Raw genomic sequence first — 26,156 nt, 5'->3', positions numbered from 1 at the left:
TTTTTACAGAATTTCACCCGAAAAAGAAAAACTTTTAGAAGCAGAGGTGTGCTATTTATTAGATCATGGTTTGGCTAAGCCTTCTTATTCTAGCTGGTTCTCACCTTATTTGTTGGTAGCCAAGCCGGATAATACTTTCCGGTTTTGCACCGACTATCATAAGGTAAACAAGGTGACAAAGCCTGATTCGTTCCCTCTTCCACGGATGGAAGACTGTATTGATCGGGTGGGTTCAGCACGCTTTGTCAGTAAGTTCGATCTATTAAAAGGGTATTATCAAGTCCCACTGACATCGCGAGCACAAGAAATTTTTATTACATCGTCAGGTTTATACTCTTATAACGTCATGAGTTTTGGTTTATGCAACGCTCCTTCCACTTTTCAGCGGTTAATGAATCGTGTTATCGCTGGGTTAGAAGGTTGCGCAGTATATCTTGACGATGTAGTAATTTATAGTAACACTTGGGAGGAACATCTGTCCCACATCCGTTCATTTTTTGTTCATTTATGTGAGGCAAAACTTACAGTGAATCTCGCGAAATGTGAGTTTGCCCAGGCTACGGTGGTGTACCTTGGTAAGGTTGTTGGAAAAGGGCAGGTTTGTCCAGTTAGAGCCAAGGTGCAAGCAATTGATGAATTTCCCCCACCTACCACAAAGAAAGAGTTAATGAGGTTTTTGGGTATGGTGGGTTATTACCGCAGTTTTTGTTTGAATTTTTCCACTATTGTTGCTCCGTTGACTGCACTGCTCAGGAAAGACGTTAAGTTTGAGTGGACATCGGAATGTCAGTCTGCATTTGAGAATGTGAAGTTGCTTTTGAGCACAGCGCCTGTTCTTGCTGCCCCTCGGCTTGACATGTCTTTCGAGTTGTTTGTGGATGCTAGTCAGGTGGGTGCTGGAGCGGTTTTGTTACAGTCTGACGACAGTGGCGTTCGTCGCCCAGTTTGTTATTTTTCCAGAAAATTCAATAATCATCAAGTAAATTATTCGGTTATAGAAAAGGAAGCGTTAGCTTTGGTTTGGGCATTGCAACATTTTGACGTTTATGTGGGGGGAGGAGTACAGCCTGTGGTGGTCTATTCTGACCATAACCCGCTAACGTTTCTTCATTCGTTGCAGAATCCCAACCAGCGCCTTATGCGTTGGGCGTTGTTTCTACAGCCGTATAACTTGGATATCCGTCATATTAGGGGGGTGGAGAACATCATGGCTGACGCTTTGTCGCGATCCCCTTGTGATGTGTGATTGCTCTGTCATAATCCAGTGTGTTCTGTGTTTCTCTTATTTCAGCCCATCTTAAATTGCTGCCTGGCGCCAAGGTGTGCTGATTGGTTGGGATGGGGAGATGCAGGACAGTGGAAAGTGGATGGGTATTTCACAGTCACTGTAATATGACTGATTTAAGTTTTTGTGGTTTTTTCACTGTGCTCTGTTGTGTATGTTCTATATATGGATATTTAGTTTTCTGTTTAGTTAAATTGTGTAGAGACTCACTGAGGTGTGTCTCTATTTTAAGGAGGGGGGGTGTTACGACCCTGTCTGTTTTGGGGTGTCTTTAGCTCCACCCTGGTCCGTGTGTTGCTTAAGGTGCAATCAATAGGTGACTGGTCCAGGTGTGGATGATTACAGATAATGGGGGCTTGGCCTATAAAAGGTCTCCCAAGAAGGCAAGAGGGAGCTTCCTCCTTCATTTTGGTTTGGTTAATTTACTTGTATTCACACTATAACACATTACACTTTGATGTATTTTTGACGTTCTTTCATTATTTAAATAAATATTGATATATCGAATGTACTACTTGGTGTGGTCTCCCTTCATGTTGCACTTGCCTTGAGCCAGCAGGTGTAACTAGATAGATAGATAGATAGATAGATAGATAGATAGATAGATAGATAGATAGATAGATAGATAGATAGATAGATAGATAGATAGATCTTCCTATGGCAAAGCTAATAAATTAAATTAAATGATTCCCACCCCTCCCCCCACATTACTGACTCTCTTCGACTCCTGATTCATCCATTCAACTCCAATAAACAGGAAGTGATTCAGTCCAACACTGTTTTTGGGGTTTATTTTATTAACTATTATAAAATCAATTGCAGTTTTAATAGAAAGTCTATTTTCTGTATGATGTGAAATTTCAGTAATAAAAAAAATATACTTTTTATCCGTCCCAATGTTCTTGTCAACTTGTCAAAGTAATCAAGGTTGCTAAAACCTTTTAATAAAACTGCAGTAACTGATGTGATTGCATGCTTGATGTGGAACCACAACGAAGGGCATGTGACTCAAACACACTTTAAAGAAGGTAATGATCTGAGATAGCTTCTGAAATGAAGATTCACCAAAGATATTTATTTTAGTGAGGTATTTGATCACCATTTCTCTGATTTTGATGAAATCAAAGTCTAATAATCTATAATTAAGTCAAGTTTATTTGTATAGCGCTTTTAACAACAGACATTGTCGCAAAGCAGCTTTACAGAATTTGAATGACTTAAAACATGAGCTAATTTTATCCCTAATCTATCCCCAATGATGAAGCCTGTGGCGACGGTGGCAAGGAAAAACTCCCTCAGATGACATGAGGAAGAAACCTTGAGAGGAACCAGACTCAAAAGGGAACCCATCCTCATTTGGGTGATAAGAGACAATATGATAACAGTTTTAACATGAAGTCAGTTTCGTTGATGTTATAAACTCTTCATTGATGGAAACTTGAGTGCAAAACTGTTCATGACAACTGCAGTCCTAAAGTTAGCAAGTCAACTGTAGTCTTCAGCCATAAAAGCATTACTGTAAGAGTCCAGAGCGTCCTCCAGGTGTGACTTTCAACTGTCCACATGGGGCCGTCCTCCACAGGAGTGATGCGATGAGACTCCAACCAGACACAGGGCAACAGGATGGATCAGGCAGGTCCGAGGAGCAGAAGAGGTTCAGCATCTTGGTCTCAGGATTGACATGTAAATTAGATATTACTACATGGTTATTTTTATACACATACCTGCTGTACTTAACTTCTCCAGAATTTTGTAAATAATAGCACAGCCAGATCACTGAGGTGATTGAACTGGTTTTGTTGGAACTTTATTAATGTAACTATTGAATAATTACGATAAAAATGGTGATTTTCAACAGTCCCTAAAAGACATGGACCCTAAAAGATATAAAAGCATTGGGGATAAATTAAGGATAAAATTAGCTCATGTTTAAAGTTTTTAATTTTCTGTAAACCGGCTTTGCAACAGTGTTTGTTGTTAAAAGTGCTATAAAAATAAACTTGACGTGACGATACAGCTGATGGTGTTTTACTGCTAAAGCTAATCCTGTGAGTTAAATGAACATTAATGTAAAGTGTTATTATAAAATACAGTGTGGGGATTAAGCAAATGTGCCAGCAACAGAAAATGTGCTGCTTTGTTGCTCTTTGTCCGTTTTAACATGATAAAATAACAGTATTTATAGTTTACCGTCATAATGAAATTAAGAATCAGAGTTTTGTAAATGTTCGTAACAAGCATTTTGATCAGTGTTTATTTCAACAATGTAAACAGTACCATCAGTTTCAACATCATGATTGTCCCATGTGGATAACTACAGATAGGACAAGCTTCATTTCTCTTTTTCTCCGGCTCAAAACATTGCAGGAAACCAGGATGGATTGTTCATCTTTCGAAACGGACCAGTTGTAAACAAGCAGATGCTGCTCTGGACTTCAGAACGGATGCACCGAGCTGTGAAGCCGAGCTGGTGTGGTTTCCTCAACTGAGAGTTTCACACCATCACCTATAAACAGAGATAGGAGTTTTTATTCTTTAATACACATCAAATAACAGCAATAATAATAATAATAATAATAATAATAATAATAATAATAGTGATCATTAAATACTTCAGATGCATACGGACTAGTATTTAGACTTTTCCTCTAACCACCCACTGGAACAAAAGTTAGGGGTGGTTAGAACCCTTTTCCATAGGGCTAAGATGGTGGTGGCCAACCCTAAAGAAAGGACTAAGGAGGTAAACATGTCCAACAGGCCCTTAAGGGCTGTGGTTACCCAAATTGGGCACGTCAGCTGGTGGACACCAAAGTGCGTAGGAGGAAAGACACTGGTGTGGAGTCTACGGATAAACCTAAATGTGTGTCCTATATAACTTTGCCCTATGTGAAAGACCTTTCGGAAAACTTGTGATGTGTGTTGAAGGAATATGCGGTTCAGGTCCACTTTAAACCAACTAACACCTTACGGCAGTTGTTGGAGAGACCTAAAGACCCTCCCCCTACAAGTGAACGCTGTGACCTGGTGTATTAAATGTGAAGGAAGTGTCACGGAACAGTGTAGTGCGGGGGTCTCCAGCTTTTCTGGGACTGAGGGCTATCCAAAGGATGAAAAACTATATGGATGGCTAGTCATTCAAAATAATTTACTTAAAATAAAAGGCTTAACATCCCTTTAAAATAAGACTATGTAGAATTATGTGCTTTTAATTAACAATCAAGAAATAGAAACTGGCATTTTAACATGAACATTTTAATTATGAATAATCATAATCTCAACATATCAATACTGTTTAGGAATTACCAACTTTTTTGCAAATTCCAAAGTTTAATTATGCTAACTCTTATTAGCTAATGCTAATAAGTTAATTATGATGATAATGAACATATTTTGTTGTAATCTCATGTTGGGAAAGTACATTTGCCCTCTTTTAGAATTATACACACACACAAAAAAAACATTCTGATATTCTCACTGCAATTAACAGCTGTTACATAAAAACAGGTCTGGAAATGCCAAAGGCACAATAATAAAAGGTTATAATTTTCCCTTTTCAACACACAACAGTTCTGTGAAAGTTAAAACTATTCAAAATCAATTCCTTAGAAAACTGCGCTGCAACAGTAATAGAACGCTTGCACTTCTAACACAGCATACAAGTTGAAACTCTTAACTGCATCCTTAAATGATTTCACCTTATTGCAGATTCATAACATTCAAGAACTCATTCTCTTAATATTCTTTTCTCTTCTAAGTTTTAAAATGCATTTCATGCATTGATTTTTGCATGCGAATGGCTCCTAGTGGGAAGCCTGGCACTGCATTGGGTCCACCAGTGCCCTGTAGTCAGGGCTGTAGCTTGGCACAGCAACTCTGAGTGAATCTTCAAGCTGTAGATCAGTTAAGCAAGTTCTGTGTTTGTTTTTAATGAAATTCATGTGAGAAAAAGCTGACTCACAGAGATACATCAAACCAAACAGACATGCAACTTTCAAGGCTACTGTGTGCACACCTTTGTATTTTTCTGAGTCCACAAGATACCAGAAAAGTTTGAGGATCCCTGGTGGGCTTTGAGAGTAACGTCGTTTTGCAACGTAATGATTTCCATTTCAATCTCATCAGCATTCAAGTTGAATACTTCACCGAGTTGTTCAGAAATGTATGTGATGTCACATTGCATGAAAGGATTAGCAGTGAATGCAACACAAGTCTGCAGTTTATCAAAGTCATGAAATCTTTCTTCAAACTCTTGCCCAAGTCTAGATATTAGCTGGGTGTACTTTTCTACAGCCCCGTCTAAGGCTACAGATGCCGGGGCATTTCCATTCAAAACTGACTGCACAGATGGAAAGTGCAGGAATTTCTTACTTTGCAAATGCACAGAGAAAATGTTCAGCTTTGCTCTGAACGCGTTCACAGCACTGATCATGTCCGATACAGTCTTACCTTTGCCTTGCAGTTCACAGTTCAAGTGATTCAGTTTCCTTGTGATGTCTGTCAGAAAGGCAACGTCAAGCACCCACTCAGTAGTCTGGCTAACGCGACTTCAAAGTTCTGCAAGCATTTGGTCTGGCAAAGATATTAAGCCCAACCGTTTCCCAAAGTGCGTGGTTGACCCGCCTCCCTGAAATGCCTCAGTTTGCTACTGGTCGAAGCCAGAAAAGGCTGTGACGAAGCTTAAACCAATCACATCACTCTTTCCTCTGACGTATGTGACGCGACGGGGCTAACTGGTAGATTAAACTCTTACCGAAGCCGGTCGGGAGCAAGGCGAAAACGTCCTTCCTTTCAATAAATACCTCCAGGGCTGCTCTTTGCTCCGTTTTCAATGAGAACTTGCTCCATGTTCGTAATGTTTCTAGTGAATGAAGCGCTTCCGGCATAGATTCTGTAAACAATCTATGGCTTCCGGTCGCAGTTCTACTACGTCACTGCCTTGAACACGCCTCTACCCAGGGCCGTTGGAGATGCTCAAAGTTGATTGGCTCCCGATTTTTCGGGAGCTTGGAAGAGCTGTAGACAGCTTGCCTTGCCAGACTAAGTGTTAGGACTGGGACTGTTTTGGCCTCTAGAGGCCACTGTTATTTCCTTTTTTTGTCTATGTTTGTTTTGGCCTCTAGAGGTCGCCACTGTGTCCTGTGTTTTGGGTTGGTGTTGATTGCTTGTTTTCATTAGTGTCAGCTGTTTCCAATTTAGTTTGTGTATTTATACCCCTGAGTTCAGTCCTCTTGTCACGGAGTCTTTGTGCTGTTATGCTTAAACTCCAGTTACCTCTGTTCCGACTTCCTCGTCCATGTCCTTGTGTTCTTTGTATTTTTGCTTTCTTTTGGACTTTGTGGATTTTGTTTTTTGACTTTGTGAATCTTCTGAGCGTTTGGTACTTTTGCCTTTTCTTTTCTAGTTTTTTTGGGTTTTGTATTGACTTTGAACTTTTGGATTTTTTATTTTTTCCCTTAAGATCTTCTGAGCGTTTTGGATTATACTTTTTGGATTTTTTTGAAAATATTGTAAATAAACCTTTTGATACTTTTTCTACTTCTGCCTCACGCCTCTGCATTTGAGTCATCCCCCTGGTGGCCTAGTGGGGGTTTGCTGGATTATCACACCAGCGAACCAGGTTCGAATCCCAGCAAAACACTAAGCTAGCAACAGGCCCTCGTGTTGCGTCACACTTAGGATGGGTGGGCCCAGGCTACCCATTCAGTGTCCTGGAGCAAAGTAGTGTTCTGGACTCCATGAACTCTTTGATTTTATCCAGAAGTGAAAAAAAGCGCTGCAGAACTCGACCTCTGCTGAGCCATCGTGTCTCTGTGTGCAGCAAGAGGTCACCGTACTCGGCTGACAGCTCCTCCAGAAGAAGTTTGAATGACTGGTGTTGTGTGGCATTCGCACGGATACTGTTGGCAATCTTCACTACCGGAGTCATGACATCATCAAAACCCATCACTTTGGCACAAATTGCCTGCTGATGGATGATACAGTGGTAACTGAGGAAACAGGGAAAATCTGGATTGCTTCTGCAGTGTGCAATAAGACCAGAATGACGGCCGGTCATCGCGGGGGCTCCGTCGGTAGTTACCAATACCAACTTTTGAAGTGGGATGTTTTTCTCTGTGAAATGGCCTCGTAGAGGTCAACGGCCCTTGTGGTTTTCAGGGGCAGCAAAGTAAGCATCTCCTCCTTCACAGTGAAATCACTGAACACCATTCTGACGAAGAACATCAGCTGCGCCGTGCTAGTTTTATCCACCGACTCGTCACATTGGATGCTAAAGTACCTGCATGTACTCATGTCACCATTCAGCTGTTTCACCAAGTTAGTGGACATTGCTGATACTCTCCTGGCGATGGTGTTGGCACTTAGCTGAACATCCGCGATGGCAGCGAAGATCTCCTTCCCATTCTTGTGATCTTTAAACAAAGTGTCTGCAACCACTGACATCACCCCTTTGACCACCTCTCTGTCCGAAAATGCCTTTTTGTGCTTAGCCAGGTAGTGTGCTGCTCTGAAGGAAGCTTCTGTAGCCGCTTTTGATTGCTTTGCCGGCTTGGTGAAAAAAGACTGTTGTCTACCCAAAGCCGCCTTGAGGTCACAAGTCTTTTGAGCACGTAATGCGCTCCCTGGAGGGTAGCTAGCATCAAACGTTCTGTGGCATGTAGAAAAATGTCTCTCCACATTGTGTCTCTTAGCCAAGACTACGGCAGCTCCACAGATCAGACACACACAACGTTCACCAACTTGAGTAAAGAAGAACTCTTTCTCCCATTCATCCTGAAAGTGATAAGTCTTCTTTTTCTTGCTCTCCAGCATCACGTTTAAACACTTTTACAAAACTACCTTTACTTATCGCACTGTGTTGATCGCTATCGATTGGCAGGCTAATGACTGAGGACTGAATGCAAAGGGGAATTGGCGCGCTGGCATAGTGGGCTAAACTTTGACCCAGCAAAGAAAATTATCTACATTAGGTGTCTATTTTAATTTAAAAAATATTAGGGGGATTTTTAGAAAATACTTCTGGATTAAACTTCAAGGCATCTTAAAACATGAAAACAATAAAAATAATATTTTTTTTAAAGATTACCAAATATGATTTGAACAGTGCAGTAGTCACTGGCTATTTTTAGAACTTCCATCACGGGCACCTCCCAGGCTCTCGGCAGGCTACCTGGTGCCCGCGGGCACCGTGTTGGCGAGGCCAGGTGTAGTGCATCTTACGTTGGTGAGACTGAAAGGACGCTCAAAACAAGATGTATGGAGCATTGCAGACCCAGCTCTACATCTTCTGAAGTCTCCCAACACATTCACAAACATTATAAGGGACACAAATTTGATTTGGACAATGTCAAGATATTGGATCAAGATTTAGATTGGTTTAGATGGGGCGTGAAGGGGGCCATTCGGATTAGGATGGGGGGAGGTATCACCTACCAGCAGTTTGGGACATTATTTTATCAGTCATGTGCACTACATGCTCAAAGGGATGACATCACTTCCCATCCCTGATGAAGGCTCCTGAAGGAGTTGAAAGCTTGGGTATGTCCAAGAATTTTGTGCATTATAAATTGTTGTTGTTCATTGCATCGATCCCACCTCAGGGCCATTGCAGTACAGTTCAATAATAATAAGTTATGGGACTTCACCGGGGCTTAGACCAAGATGGCGGCGTGATTTGATTGCTCCACACAACCTCGCAGAATTTAATATAAATCCCTGAGTTATATTTACTAGTTCAACAGCAACCATGTCAAAAACCACGTCGAACAAGGAGAGTGATATTTTCAAGCGTGCAAGAAATTCGCAAAAGCAGAAAAATGAGCCGATAATAGGGAATGAGGAGCAGGCTAGCATGGACCAAGCTAGCATAGCCGACGTATTAACAGAGCTAAAGACACTTCATGCAGAGTTCAGGGGATTTGGTTCCAAACTGGACGGTATAGACGGTCGGCTCTGCAGGATGGCCAACTCCGTTGAGGCTCTAGAAAATAACATGAATGAGGTGAAGTGAGATGTAGCATCCAATATTGCACAGATGGAGGAAGCCAAAACACGCATCATGTCAACAGAAGAGAAGTTGGAGACTAGCATGGCGGAGCTTAGTAAAGCTTCAGGACGGATCATATACCTTGAATCCAAAATTGAAGACATGGAAAATCACAATCGGAGGAAGAATTTACGAATGTTTGGACTCAGAGAGGGAGAAGAGGGAAGCCAACAACTGTTGGATTACGTGCAAGAGATGTTGCCGGGCTGGCTGGGTACTGATAAATCCATCACGCTGGAAAGGGCTAACCGTACACTGGGCCTGGCAAAACCAAACCAAGACAGAGCAGTCCTCATACGTTTCCTGAAGTTCCAGGACCGGGAATTTGTTTTCCACTGCTCCAAAGTGCATGACATCAAACACAAAGGAAACAAACTCTCCTTCGCCCAAGACTTCTCCACTGAGACAATGAGACAGAGACGTGAATTCAACACAGTTAAGAAGCTGTTTATTGATGCCGGCTCCTTCCGAGGGTTTCAACAAAATCCATGCAGAATGAGAGTACTCCATAACGGCAAGATTCACCTCTTCTCGTCACCGGAGGATGCAGAGAAATTTCATCGCAGACTCTGAAGAGACGGCATGGGTTTGTTTGCAAACAGAGAATCAGCTGATGCCTGTTGACGATGCACTGCACTAAATAAATGTTGGAGAGATATGGTGCACGAGGGGACTATAATTTAATTTAGCCCAGTTATTTCCAAGGCTTAACTTTAAACTCTATGGACGCTAACATAGATGGATAATGTGGTTTGTTTACATGTCGGGTCAATCAGCTGATGCCTTTTGATAGGCCATTACCGTAAATGTTGGAGAAAAGGACTAGAGAAGTTTGGTCTGTATTTTCTGTCCAATGTTACCTTATGTAGTGCCTATGTAAAACATAAACTTCATTCTGATTAATAGGATATAACATTGGGTCAAAGTAAATATCATTGTTAAGATGACTATCTCCTTTCATGATTGTGAATGTATTGTTCTTTGTGATAAGTTCATGCCAATCCAAAAGGGGGCGCTTCTTTCTATGACAAATTTATAACGGTGTCTGTGTATATATAATGATCACAAGGTGTGTGGATGAGGGTAAATGTTTGCTTTAAAACCATGAGAGTTCCTAAAGTTATATGGTGCTTTCTACAAGCTTGATGTGCCTTCCCATAGTGAATATTCTTCATACCCTCCTAGACAAAATAAAATAATGAGCCTGGTCATGTGTGGGAGGGCTACACTTAAATATTGTATAAAGGGCCTAGAAGTTTTAAGTTTACTGTTACTTGCTTGAGGTGTATCGTTCAACAAATACAATTTTTAAACTACATAAAGAAAGAACCATTTTTGGTTTCTGTTATTCTCATTATTATTAAGCTACTCTGCTCTTTTTGTTTGACATGTTTAGTTGCAATAACCATTCAGTTAGGGGTATTGTTTTGTGGTTTTTCTGGCTGCATGGTTTGTGGACATCATTCATGGTCTGCCTGGGATAGGTTTACCAGTGAAGCTGCTCCTCAGTTATGTGGATCAGCATCAAGTCCTACAGATGTTACAGGTTTTGGAGGGAGATGGGGGGGGGGAGGGTTCAGGGGTTCACATTGTTGTGGGAGGATGTTGTTCATGTCTCCTCAGGTATGTGTATATGTATGGGTTTTGGGGTTTTTTTTGTTTTTTTTTCTTTTCTTTCTGCAGCATCCTCTTCTTTTCCTCTTTTCTTTTGTACAGATCCTTATGCATCATAACTGTAACACATCTAACATAAAAATAACAAGCTGGAATGTCAGGGGGCTTCGGAAAATAACAAAATTAAAACAATTTATGAGTAGGATTAGACATCTCAAATCTAAAATCATATTTTTGCAGGAAACTCACCTGACAATTACAGACTTAAAGTGTGTACAGAGCAGATGGCCTGGCCAAGTACTACAGTATATGCATGTTATAATAATTATGCAAGGGGCATGCTTATCCTTATTCACCGGACAATGCCATTGCCGATTATTAAAACTATACGAGACCCTGGTGGAAGATAGGATATTGCATTGGACAATAACGCATCAATGACATGGAACCTAGTGAGTATTTATGGTCCCAATGACAATAACCCCAGTTTCTTTAGGAAAATCGTTCTTGGCTTGTCTACCATGAACGGATTTTTTATTTTAGGAGGGGACTTCAATTGTGCTTTAAATCCAACAATAGATCGTTCAACAGGCCATGACACAGGTAAAACTCAAACTAGAGAATTACTGAAACAATTTATAGAAGACCTTAATCTAGTGGATGTTTGGAGAGAACGGAATCCTGATAAAAATTATTATTCCTGTTATTCAAGTACATATAAAATCACATTCCCGCATCAATTATTTCATTATTTCCAGAGAACTCTTACCCAAGGTTAGCGAATGTTGGTATAATGGTATCATAATACGTGACCATGCTGCTGTATCACTCAAAATCCAAATTGGCAAAGTTGTCCATAGCCCACCTAATTGGAGATTCCAGGCGAGATAGCTGCAAGACCAAGCTTTTGTTCACACTACTGGCTCTAAAATTAAACAGCTTCTTTGCACTAAATACTGATGAAACTAGTGCTTGTATCAGATGGGAAGCATTTAAAGCATTCATCAGGGGAGAGATTATTAGTTACACCAGCTATAAAACAAAACACTATAAAATGGAAATGGAAAATTTGGAAAATCTAATCAAAATATTGGAAAATGACCTATATACAAAAGATGATCCTTTAAAACAAAAGGAATTGATTATATTGAGAGCTAAATATAATAAAATGTCCACTGATGAAGGTGCCAAAAGTTTAATGTGGTTGAAACAAGGCTACCATGATCAAGGAGAGAAGGCTAGAAAACTTTTAGCCTGGAGAATAAAAACAACAACAAACTGACCGAACAATAAATAGTATTAGGACACCGCAAGGGAATCTAACAATAGACCCACTAGAGATAAATATATGTTTCAAAGATTTTTATGAATCCCTACATAGATCAGAATGCAACCAAGACTCTGATGCACAGGAAACATTTCTTGATCAGCTTCAGTTTCAGTCATTATCTGACGACATAAAAAATGAATTGGATAGGAATATAACAGCCGAGGAGTTGTCAGAAGCTATCCGAAATAAGAATAGTGGTAAGGCACCTGGATCTGATGGGTTGCCTATACAGTTTTATAGAACATTTAATACTAAATTAGTAGAGCCACTTCTAAATATGTTTAAAGAATGCTTCCAGGAAGGAACTCTTCCACCCACTATGAGACTAGCTATGATAATCCTCATCCAAAAACCAGGCAAACCATCCACAGAGTGCTCATCGTTTAGGCCAATCAGTCTGATGTGTAGTGACACTAAAATACTTTGTAAAATGCTAGCAAGAAGATTAGATCCACACCTTCCTAAACTTATACATAATGATCAGAATGGGTTTGTATGTAATCATCAAGGTTTCCATAACATCAGAAGAGTCCTTAATATATTACATGAAAAAGCTGGTGATAAAGATACAGCGGTACTGGCATTTAACAGAATAGAATGGCGCTATCTTTTTAAGTTGCTACCACGATTCGGATTTGGAGAGGGATTCCTTAGATGGATTCATGTTCTCTATACAAACCCAGTAGCAGAGATTCTGACCAATAGTGTTGTCTCAAAACCATTCAACTTACAGCGTTCAACCCAACAAGGCTGTCCACTATCACCGATGCTATTCACTTTAGCTACTGAACCTCTCGCTATGGCTGTCAGAGCCCATGATGGCCTTGCGGGCATCCAGATAGGTGAATAAGAACATAAGATATCTTTGTATGCCGATGACGTTATCCTTTTTCTGACCAGGCTCAAGGATAGTATTCCAAGTCTAATCACATTAATTCAAAAATTTGGAGAGTTCTCTGGATATAAAATAAACTTCTCTAAGTCATCACTATTATTTCTAAATAAAAATGAACATCAGACACCAACTATAAAGACACCGTTTACAAATGCAAAAAGCGGTTTTATTTATTTAGGCATTAAAATTACACCTGAAATCAAAACTACTGTATCTTCAAATTATGACTCACTAACAGAAAACATAAATAGATTAAACTGCTTGACAGTAATGCCAATTTCTATGATCGGTCAGAGTAATATAATAAAAATGGATATACTGCTGGTAGCACGGTGGTGTAGTGGTTAGCGCTGTCGCCTCACAGCAAGAAGGTCCGGGTTCGAGCCCCGTGGCCGGCGAGGGCCTTTCTGTGTGGAGTTTGCATGTTCTCCCCGTGTCCGCGTGGGTTTCCTCCGGGTGCTCCGGTTTCCCCCACAGTCCAAAGACATGCAGGTTAGGTTAACTGGTGACGCTAAATTGAGCGTAGGTGTGAATGTGAGTGTGAATGGTTGTCTGTGTCTATGTGTCAGCCCTGTGATGACCTGGCGACTTGTCCAGGGTGAACCCCGCCTTTCGCCCGTAGTCAGCTGGGATAGGCTCCAGCTCGCCTGTGACCCTGTAGAACAGGATAAAGCGGCTACAGATAATGAGATGAGATGAGATATACTGCCAAAATTCCTGCACCTTTTTCAGTCACTCCCACTTCCCAAGTGTTTTTTTTTGTTGATAAAATTAATAACATTCTTGCTAAATTCATTTGGAACAATAAAAAAGCTAGGCTGCGACTGAAGTTGCTTTACTTGCCGTATGAGAGAGGTGGCCTTCGTCTTCCAAATCTGCGGTGGTATTACTGGTCTGCTCAATTACACTCTGCTTCATTTTATTTTAGCTTAGATATTCTTCCAGCTTGGGTAAATATTGAGCAAACAACTACATCAGAACTACCCCTCAAGCTGCATCTATATTCAGTAGATCTTAAAACATTGAAGAAAAAAAAAGACAAAGAATCCTTTTCTTAAAAATATCATTGACATTTGGTATCGTGTACACCAGCATATTGGAGACATCCCTGCTTTATCTCGTTTTTCTCCTATATGGGGAAACAATGATTTTACACCAGGTAGAAATGATGGTGGCTTCAAGCTTTGGGCAACCAAAAGGTGTGCAATGTGTAGGGAACCTATACAGAAATGGCAAACTACTTACCTATGAGCAAATATGTAAGGAGCATGATATACCCAAAAAAAAAATTTTTTTTTCAAATATTTACAACTGAAACATTTTATATCATCAAAAAATAAAGACCTACACAGTAAAAATCATAGTGTCAATTTTACTCTTTAAGAGTTGAATTTAACTCTCTGTCAGATAACATTTGGTCCCACTCAAAATCAGTGTAAAATTTACTCTATAGCCAGTGTAAGATTTTTAGAGTGAATTTTACTCTATTTTGTGTCAAAATTAACAATGAGGTGTGTAAAAATATTTAACACTATAGATAGTGTAAGATTTTCAGAGTTAATCTGACTCTATATTGTATTTTCGCGGGGAATCATCACCCTGCAGAGTAGATTTTGTCGTTGTGTGCAAGTGGGAATTAACTCTCACTTTTGACACTACCATTTAGACGATTTTACTCTGCATAGTGTTATAGCTACTCTATCCAGAGGAAAATAGGTTTACACTGCAATATTGACACTCCATTTTTTACTGTGTAATGTTTGAGCCACCTTGGACAAATCTTGAAAATCTAATCATTACAAATCTGGCTAAAAGGGGTCTAGTATCTTTGTTTTATGGGACTTTGGTATCTCATGAAAAGGAATCATCCAAAGACAGATTAGAAGCATGGAAAGCTGATATTGGAGAGGATATACTTGAAGAACACTGGGAAATGGCATGCTTAAAGGCACAGCAAAATACAGTTACTACAAGATTGAAATTGTTCCAATATAAATGGCTAATGTGAACTTATATCACTCCAGTAAAACTGAATAAAATCTGTCCTAATATTCCAGATATTTGTTGTAAGTGTTTAGAGGAAAAAGGAACATTGTTCCATTGTGTTTGGGAATGCTCAATAGGACAATCATTTTGGCAGAGTGTGATGGGAGCCATTTCACAGATGGTGACTAAGGCCCTGTCCACATGGCAACGGATTCAGGTGAATCTGATAAAATTGTTTATCGTTTCGGCCTGGCGTCCACACGGCACCGGTGTTTTGGGTGCCCCAAAACGAAATCTTTTGAGAACGGGTTCCAGAGTGGAAAAATCTGGCAATGGCGCCGTTGCGAAGTCGTCTGGATGAGTAGAACGGATTTGTTTACGATGGCGTCACAACCACATGACTGTGAGTGCTTCACGCCGGGTAGAAGTGTAACGAACTCGATGTGAGTTGTCAACAAATCCTATAACTTGGTTCATGAAACGCGCTTACAAAATATTTTCACTGTGAATATTTATTGTGTAATGGTGCAAAGTGAGAGAGAGAGAGAGAGAGAGAGAGAGAGAGAGAGAATAGCCCTTAGGGCAGAGTCTTTAGTCCAAACACTGCGGAAGCAGTACCAAACCGCGCACCGCCCGTGCGCTTTCCAAAAACAAAAACAATCCCGCCAGCAAAAATAGGGAAAAAAAAGGAGCGATCTCACCTCTTCAGATGTTGGTTTAAGTCCGACAATACATTCCTCAAAAAGGGCGTAGAAGAACAAAGTAATCCATCAACGTGTAGCATTCAATTTATTCCAGACCATTAAAGAATTCTGGAGGATATCAGAATGTTGGCATACCGGCTTCCATCTACCCCCATTCATTCCTCTTTCTGCATCTTTTGTTTTACGCTACTGATTAATAATCAAAACTTTATATGGCTAATGCTACAGAAGAAGGGGTTTATGCGCATGCGTCTACTTCTTCTATTGTTCTGGTGTCTCCAATGGGACCGTCTTACAGCGCACGTAGAGGTGTGGCATGTGTATTGCATCGTTTTCAGCAAGCGTTGTGTTGCCATATGAACCTGATATTTTACTGATCCGTTGCCCATGTGGACGCGATATTTTTTTAAAAAAATCTCGTTGCCATTGTCGTGTGGATGCAGCCTAAGAATGTTCCCCTGCAAGCCAAACTTTGTATCCTGTGTATATACCCTGTAAATTTGGTTGTCAATTCTAAACAAATCAGTACTGACTGACTTTGGGCTTCTTCAAGCTCGAAGACTGATTGCCCTGTGTAAAGTTATGGTTGAAAAAGATTGCAACATATCTTGCATTGGAAAGACTTACCTATATTGTTAGAGGGAAAAGAAAACAGTTTGTTAAAGTATGGAAACCTTTTTTGGAATTTTTGGAGGATGAGAATAACTTGAGATCTTCAAGTTACCATTGCTGCTGCTTTTTCAGTTATTTATTGGCTTTGCTTTTATTTACTTCTGTTACTACTGTCTTATTTGCATTATTTATTTATTTATTTATTTATTTATTTATTTTTCTTTTGATCTTTTGGTTGTTTTGTTGTAGAGTACATTTATACATTATTGCTATTGCTGTGGTCAGTGTTATTTGTATGTTTTTCTTATATCTAAAAACTTAATAAAATATTGTTTTAAAAAATAAATTAGTTATAAATATGTTATAAATTAATGAAGTTAATTAATTCCTCAGTAAAGCCATATGTGGCTCTGTGGAGAGTAAACCTACATTACACAATGTTTATTACAAAGTTATAACCTGTACATGGTTATGGATGCTGTTTATAACACTGCAGCTGTTTTACGCAAAATCCTCATTATTTTAAAGAAATATTAAGTTTTGAGTGACGAACCTTGGCGCTTGAATAAGGTCAAAAACATCATCCAGGCCCAAGATGCACATCTGCGGATCACAGGGTAAACATCTGGACAACAGCCACCTAAAACAAACGATATTAATGATTCCTGGTTTAATAAAATCATTAATGTATCTACAGCTAAATGGAGATGTTTCCATCCCCAATGCTTTTAAAGGCTAGTGGGGGGAGGGGAGGGGGTTTAATTATCCTTTATTTTATCGCTCAAGTACAAAAAATTAAAATCCAAAATTTTGAAAGCAGAAGAAGAAACAAAAAGAAAGTGAATTCTACAAGAGAACAACGCAATAAACTGTAAAACATTAAAAAGTCATGAAATCAACATCAAAAATATTTGAAAAGTGGAAAAGATGAATAGTTTTAAACTATTAATATTTGAACATGCTTTTTTGTTTGTTTGTTTGTTTGTTTGTTTGTTTGTTTGTTTGTTTGTTTGTGTTTTTTACCGTTTTTGTTCTGTCTGTGATCCTGAACCTGATTAAATGTTGTGTTGCTATAAATTACATTCAGCTTCATTTGGTGCTTCAGTTGTATATAAACACGGAGGACTGTTACTGACTAAAAGGAATATTGGCTGATTTACTCCAAAATGGCGACGTCCACACGGCAGCTTCCACGCTACGACACTACAGCTATAAATAAGACCACACCGCCTCACGCTGGTTTCTGTTTTATTCCTATTAAAACACTCGGTGTGTGCAGATCAGGATTATTGTTGTGGAACACAGTGACACCCGACAGCTCAATCACAACATACGAGTGACTCAACATGCTAATGGCTAACAGTGGATAAAAACAATAAATAAAGGCCCTGCTCGCTCCCGGTGCAGTAAAATAATCAATAATCAAACAGATCAATCTTCAAACAGCTCCAATTATTTGGATTTTTTGCAAATTGCAAGAATTTCTAAGTGCCTATTTACCTGCACCTGACGAGCTACCTATCATCCGCAAAAAGCTGCTGACTCCGAGTCCTTTTAAAGTTTGTGGCCCTGATGCAATTCCAAACCGCATTTTCAAGACCTTTGCCCTTGAACTTTCCGAGCCGGTAACCTACATTTTCAATCAGTCGCTTTCATCCAGTGTGTTCCCTACTGTGTGGAAAGATGCTTATATCTCTCCTATACCAAAGACATCACCTGTTTCCTTTGACAGCGACTTACGACCTATTACGCTAACAGCATGCCTATCAAAGGTATTCGAGGACTTTGTTGTTGGGTGGCTCATGGAGGACATTAAGGAACATATCGATCCTAATCAGTTTGGCTTCCTGAAAGGCCAGTCCACAAGGACATGCCTGTGCATGCCAGTGTTCCACAAGGAACCAAACTCCGTCCAATACTATTCCTCATGATGGTCAATGACCTAGCATGTAGATCTTCCCTAAAATCGAGCTACTGGAAATACGTAGACGACGTTACTATATCTGAAGTAGCGCCCCACAGCTCCCAATCTGCCTTGCAGACAGATCTCGACAGCATCACAAACTGGGCGAAAGAAAATTCCATGAACCTTAACTCGAAGAAATGTAAGGAACTCCGCATCTCTTTCCTCACAAATGACCCTGATGTGCCTCAGCTAACAGTCAATGGTGCGCCTCTTGAAAGAGTAGATTCGCACAAAGTGTTAGGTGTCACTTTATGTGACAATTTGAAGTGGAACCTAAACATCGAGGAGATTGTTACTAAAGCCTCCAGGCGTCTGTATATGTTAAGGATTCTGAAGTGCGCTGGAGTTCCAATCGCACACCTTGCCAATATCTATTCTACGCTCATCCGATCAGTGATGGAATACGCGTGCCCAGTATGGAATAATGCCATTCAGTCACATCTTAATCTACAATTGGAACAAGTTCAAAAACGTGCTATGAGAATCATCGTCCCTGGCGCTGACTACAAAACGGCTCTGTCGCAGTGTTCCCTACCAATCCTGTCCGAAAGGAGGAATGAAATCTGCAAGAAAGTTTTCCAAGGAGCGTGTGAGGCATCATCGAGACTGTTAATGTCCCACCCAGGTGACAGGAGATCCACGGTCGGTCTTTATGAAACAACGACAGGATTTCCCTACCGAGATGTAGAACCGAAAGGTACAAGCGGAGCTTTTTTCCGGCTATGGCCTTTTTAAATTCAAAATTTTTTAATTAAATTATTTTTATAGTTTGAATTAAAGCCATATTTTTATATAAAATGTATGTAACATATAATTATTTTTATTGCAAATTTTTACAGTAATGTAAACATGTATTTCACTATGTGCTAAAACATGTAAAATAAACCCTCATTATTATTATTATTATTATTATTATTATAAAATGTGATTATTATTATCACATTTTATAATAATAATAATAAATCTTCTTTTGGCTGCTCCCGATTAGGGGTCGCCACAGCGGATCTTTGGTCTCCATTGCTCCCTGTCTTCCGCATCCTTCTCTACCACACCTGCCACTTTCATGTCCTCTCTCACCACATCCATGTATCTCCTCTTTGGCCTTCCTTGTTTTCGTGTGCCTGGCAGCTCCATCCTCAACATTCTCCTTCCAACATGCTCTGCATCTCTTCTCAGGATGTGCCCGTACCATCTCAGCCTCATCTCTCTTAGCTTCATTCCCAAGCTCTCCACATGTGCTGTCCCTCTGATGTGCTCGTTCCTTATCCTGCACAACCTCATCACTCCCATTGCAAACCTTAACATCCTCAACTTTGCCTCCTGTCTCTTCGTTAAGGGTCCGGTCTCCAATCCATACATCACAGCTGGTCTCACTACTGTCTTATACAGCTTACCTTTCACTTTTGCTGGGACTTTCCTATCACAAATGACTCCCGAAATCCTTCTCCAACTGCTCCACCCTGCCTGCACTCTCTTTCTCACCTCACTATCGCAGCCCCCATTTTCCTGCACAGTTGACCCCAGGTACTTGGATTCACCAACTTTCTTTACGTCTACTCCTTGCATCTTCACTACACTCTCATCCTCATTGATGCACATGTATTCTGTTTTGCTCCTGCTCACCTTCATTCCTCTTCATTCCAATGCATCCCTCCATCTCTCCAAACCCAACTCAACCTCCTTTCTACTTTCACCACATATCACAATATCATCCGCAAACATCATGTTCCATGGTGACTCTTGCCTCACTTCATCCGTCAAGCTGTCCATCACTATGGCAAACAAGAAAGGACTCAAAGCAGATCCTTGATGGAGTCCCACCTTCACCTTCAACCATTCAGTCGTTCCAACTGCACACCTCACTGCTGTTTCACTGTTCTCATACATGTCCTGCACCACTCTAATATACTTCTCATTCACTCCACTCTTTCTCATACAGTACCATAACTCATCTCTCGGCACTCTATCGTATGCCTTCTCCAGGTCTGCAAACACACAATGTAGCTTTCTCTGGCCTTCCCTGTACTTCTTCATTTAAAGCAAAAATTTGCATCCAACGTGCTCTTCCTTGGCATAAACCTGTACTGCTGTTCACAGATTGCTACCTCTCTTCTCAATCTCAGGTTCCCCTTCTGCAGAGTATGTAGTCCACCTGTGTAGATCTTCCTCCACTCTTAAACGTCACCCTGTGCTGCTCTTTCTTCTCAAAGTATGTATTGACTATTGCCAAATTCACCCTCTTTGAAAAATCAACCACCATTTGCCCTTCCACATTTCTCTCTCTTACACCATATCTGCCCATCACGTCCTCATCTCCTCTGTTTCCCTCGCCAACATGTCCATTGAAATCTGCTCCTATCAGCACGTGCTCCTCCCTTGGTATACTTTCTACCACTTCATCCATCTTTTCCCAGAAAGACTCTTTCTCTTCATTCTCACATCCAACCTGTGGGGCGTACGCACACACAACATTGATGACCACTCCTTGAATCTCCAACTTCATGCCTATCACTCTATCTGACACCCTCTTCACATCAATCACACTGTTGACCAACTCTCCCCTCAAAACAACACCAACACCATTTCTCTTTCCATCCACTCCATAATAAAACAACTTGCATCCATCTCCAATGTTCTTGGCCTTGCTTCCTTTCCACCTCGTCTCCTGCACACACAAAATGTCCAACTTCCTTCTTTCCATCATACCTGCTAACTCTCTCACTCTGCCAGTCAATGTTCCCACATTCAGTGTTCCTACCCTCAATTCCAAGCTCCTTCCTTTCCATCTTTCACGCTCTCTCCTAACACGCCTCCCCCTTCTCTTTCTCCTCCGTTTTGGCTCAACAGTAGCACACTTTCCACCAGCACCCTGTTGAGCAACAGTACCAGAGGCGGCCGTTGTTAACCTGGGCCCCGACCGATCTGGTATGGTAGTTCTCTTTTCAATCTGCATGTTAGATAATAATAATAATAATAATAATAATAATAATAATAATAATAATAATGAGATCTACATGATGACCTCCTGACTCCTGAGTATTACGCATGCTTCACAGTAAAATGAGAGAAATAAACTAAAGTAACCCCAGTCTGAAGGCAAAGAAACTTTACCACTACTGTTGTCTTCTTCCTCAGAGTCGATGTAATTAGGTCTTGCCATATTGTTTTAGAGATTTGAAAATAATAACGGCTCGGTGAAATGGTGCGTGGCAGCGTGTACACTTTTTCAGCTATACAGGAAGTATGTCGTATCCATCCATCACGTGATCCATGACGTAGACTGATCAAAAAATCGTCTAAAAATGCACTAAAATGACATTAATAACTATCAGTTAGTGAACAATAATTTTGTGGTAACTTACCGGTGAGAAATTTTCATCATGTTGGTATCAGGGCATGGCTGAGATCCGAGACTTTTACCCTCTCTGTCTCTCTTTTACTTCTGTTTTCTCTAAACATCGTCTTTGTGTTGAATGTTGATCTTTAGAGTCTTTTTTTAAAAAAAAAAGAACTGAACTAACTGTGAAACGAATCAGATGGTAAAATCAGGATACGATGCATTGCAGATCTTTTCCAAATCCAGTGAAAACGACGATAGCACAATGGCAGGAAACAGACAGTTGATGTAGTATTTAGACAAAATCCTCTAAATAGCTTTTAAAAAATTAAGTATGGGTCCTGTCGAGAAAATAGACAAGACTATTGAATCAAAAGTGTCACCAAAAGAAAGTCTCCTCACAGCAGATTAAAATAGGAAAAAAATAAAGGACACAAAAATAGAATGTCCACACTGCATGTGGACTCTGTAGAAGACTGACCATTACGGGAAGTAGAGCATTCTTACAGGGAAGGTCAGTGTGAGGAAATAGAAATGTGACGTGTCCTTCCCTACTTCTCATTTCAGATGTACCGTATTTGATTGTGTATGGTGATTAGATGGGTGTACATACTTATGTTTGATTGTACTTGTACACTGTAAAATCTAATTAGTTAACCTTACTTAAAGAAAGCATGCAAACCGATTGCCTTAAAATAACCAAGTAAAGTTAAATATGATTTGCACTAACAATTGATTAATTAGTGTAGTTAACTTGCATTTCAGTTTATCTAAAGTAGAAACAGTAATTACAGAGTACTTGACGGTTTAATTTAGATGTACTCTTAAGTGCAGGCTACTCAGAATTAGTATTACAAGCAACTAAATCATCTCATCTCATTATCTGTAACTGCTTTATCCTGTTCTACAGGGTCGCAGGCGAGCTGGATCCTATCCCAGCTGACTACAGGCGAAAGGCGGGGTACATCCTGGACAAGTCGCCAGGTCATCACAGGGCTGACACATAGACACACACAACCATTCACACTCACATTCACACCTACGCTCAATTTAGAGTCACCAGTTAACCTAACCTGCATGTCTTTGGACTGTGGGGGAAACCGGAGCACCCGGAGGAAACCCACACGGACACGGGGAGAACATGCAAACTCCACACAGAAAGGCCCTCGCCGGCCACGGGGCTCGAACCCGGACCTTCTTGCTGTGAGGCGACAGCGCTAACCACTACACCTCCGTGCCGCCGCAACTAAATCATTTCAAGTGAAATATACTGTGGTGGTATTCCAATCAACAAATTTATTTAAGTTGGGCCAACTAATGAGACTTTTCCAGCAACTTGGAATTTTCCACTTGTGTTTACTTGAACAGCGATCTAACTTACTTGTTAAAACCATGCAAACTGATTGCCTTAAAAAAAACCTAGTAAGGGTTACTGGTATAGATTATGTGCTTCCAATACCCATTACATATTAATGATTCCATTCTCCTAAAATAAACAAAATGTACGGCAACACATAAATCAAGGTAATGACAATTCAAAGTTTTATTTTATTTTATTTTCATTGCCCCAACCCCTTTTTTGAAATGTCAAAAAAAAACAACAAATAACAAAAATGACTGCTGCTGCTCTAATTAAAACAAAGCCACCAACTGAGGAGGTCAGAGGTCTTCTCCAGGTTACTCCAGGACCAATGTTATTTTACTCTTACTTTTTTTTTTTAACACCAACCAAATAGAGCTGTAACGGTACTCAGCGGACCACCGAACTCTGCGGTTTAAATCTGCGGCTCGGAGCATGATACGACATTTGATATGACATTTTTTGGCTCGGTTCGAAGTTTAGACATATTCCCGCCAGTTTACTATCCTTTCTTTTTATTGGCTAAATCGTTTACCGTAATCCAATCAGATCGACTGTTACAGAAAATCAGTCGGCACTTTTTACAAAATGGCTGATACTCCTGATAGTAACGAATCTGAATCAGCAATAAAGATTAAAGAGGCCCCAGCAAAATTCAGATCGCAAGTTTGGAAGTATTTTGGCTTTCGAGAAGATGCAGGCACCAAACAGCAAACGATTTGCAAACTGTGTCACTCAGCTGTTAGCTATAACCAGTGATGGGAATAATGGCGTTAGAAATAAACGGCGTTACTTTTTTTTAGTAACGAGTAATTACTTTTTACATCGTTATAACGCCGTTCCCGTTACTTATAATAAAATGCTATGCGTTACTTTATTAAAGCTGTTTTCATCTGGCACGCTGCTCGTTCAGCCTTTCTTTACTCTGCTTTAGTGTGGGGCGGGGAGACGCGAGACAACGGCACAGTAAGCCAATCAGAGTAGATTTGGACAACATACGTAGGTAGGCCAGGGTATCTGCACATTTTTCAAATACAAATTTAAAGACTTTTAAGACCTTTTCAAGACCTCTAAATGGAAAAATTAAGACTGTACCATGGCAAAGAAAATGATAAATACAACAACTTAAAACTGTTTTCTGCAATAGTTTTTTTACTAACTTTAAGAAGAATGCACACAGTTGCAACTGTTAGACATGCAAACAGCTGAAGCAAAGTCGTGTGTTCTGGGCTGCAGAACTACTGTAGCAGCGAGGAGAAGACTGGAGTTTACTGGAGAAAACACCATGAATCGTTTCAAAAACGAAAACAATAAACGGCAAGTAGAACCAGCTGAACAACCTTAGCCGGCATTATTTCAATCCCCAAAGATCATCTTTGATGTGTGATTTTGTGTCCGACAGCAAAATCAGTCTGCGTGTCGTACAGTATACAGCTGGCTGAGGAAGTTCTCGAGTATCTTCTGCATTATAGCAGGTAACAGCATGAACCTGTTTATGCAGTCATACAATCATCAGAGCGTTACATTAAACACAGAAAAACAACCGTCACCTTTCATAACCATTATCAATATTAATCAATGTGTTGTAATAACTGTAAACTAATTATCATCAGTGCAATTGTTATATCAATGTTCATTATTCAAAAATCATTAATTATTATCTATAACTATGAATAATTGTTTGTATTATTACTGCTAATAAAAATAACTACTTTTTTAATAATAATTTTAAAAAATTTAACTCAATTTTACAACATTTTAATAATCACTACTTAGCTATATTAATTGAGTAGCAATTATTATAATTCAGTATTATTAATTACTACTTAATAGGCAGTGATTATCAAAATGTAATTTAATAATAAGTAGTTATTATTATCAACTACTAAATTATACTAATAAATAAGTAGTGATTATTAAAATGCTATAAAATTGAGTTATAAGATTAGTTAAAATTATTATTAAAAAGTAGTAATTATTATTAGTAGTAGCAGTAGTAGTGATACAATCATTCATGGATTATGGATAATAATTTGTTTTTAATAGTGAACATTGATATAACAATTGAACTGATAATAATATTAACAAGTATTACTAGTAGTATTATTGTTTATTATTATTAGTAGTAGTACAGTTATTTTATATCAATGTTCACTATTTAAAAAAATTATCTATAATCCATGAGTATTTGTTTGTATTCTACCAATTACTACTTTTTAATAATTATTTGTAATAATTTTTAATAACTTAAATTTTATAACATTGAATAATCCCTAGTACTTATTAATCACTAATTCATAAGTAGTAATGATTAATAATCAATTATAATTACTATTACTACTAATTATTATTAGTGGTTGTTAATATTATTCTTATTATTATATTAAAAACACTGTTGTATTATGTCCTAGAAGCTACCTGCGCATCTCTCACTCTCCACACCACACCGCACCACACCAAACCCACACTGCCTCCACCACACCGCACCACACCACACCCACTGCCTCCACCACACCGCACCACACCACACCCACACTGCCTCCACCACACTGCACCACACCACACTGCCTCCGCACCACACCACACCCACACTGCCTCCACCACACCGCACCACACCCACACTGCCTCCATCACACCGCACCACACCACACCCACACTGCCTCCACCACACCACACCACACCCACACTGCCTCCACCACACCCACACCATACCCACACTGCCTCCACCACACCGCACCACACCACACCCACACTGCCTCCACCACACCCACACCATACCCACACTGCCTCCACCACACCGCACCACACCACACCCACTGCCTCCACCACACCGCACCACACCACACCCACACTGCCTCCACCACACTGCACCACACCACACTGCCTCCGCACCACACCACACCGACACTGCCTCCACCACACCGCACCACACCACACCGACACTGCCTCCATCACACCGCACCACACCACACCCACACTGCCTCCACCACACCACACCACACCCACACTGCCTCCACCAC

The 26,156-nt window shown here is 40.0% G+C and overlaps 1 long non-coding RNA gene across 1 annotated transcript; it reads right to left on the bottom strand.

Annotated features, from left to right (window-relative positions):
- Nucleotides 1–2,143: 2,143 nt before the first annotated feature.
- LOC132868038 (uncharacterized) lies at nucleotides 2,144–22,252 on the bottom strand. The gene is made up of 3 exons (XR_009650796.1): nucleotides 21,802–22,252; nucleotides 17,027–17,113; nucleotides 2,144–3,791 (listed from the first exon to the last, which is right to left on the bottom strand). It is a non-coding gene; the product is annotated as an uncharacterized LOC132868038 (long non-coding RNA).
- Nucleotides 22,253–26,156: the final 3,904 nt, after the last annotated feature.

This window comes from Neoarius graeffei, chromosome 19 (assembly GCF_027579695.1).
Source record: "Neoarius graeffei isolate fNeoGra1 chromosome 19, fNeoGra1.pri, whole genome shotgun sequence".
NCBI lineage: Eukaryota > Metazoa > Chordata > Actinopteri > Siluriformes > Ariidae > Neoarius > Neoarius graeffei.
Note: the sequence above shows the minus strand (reverse complement) of the source record. Positions and strands in the feature narration are given on the sequence as shown.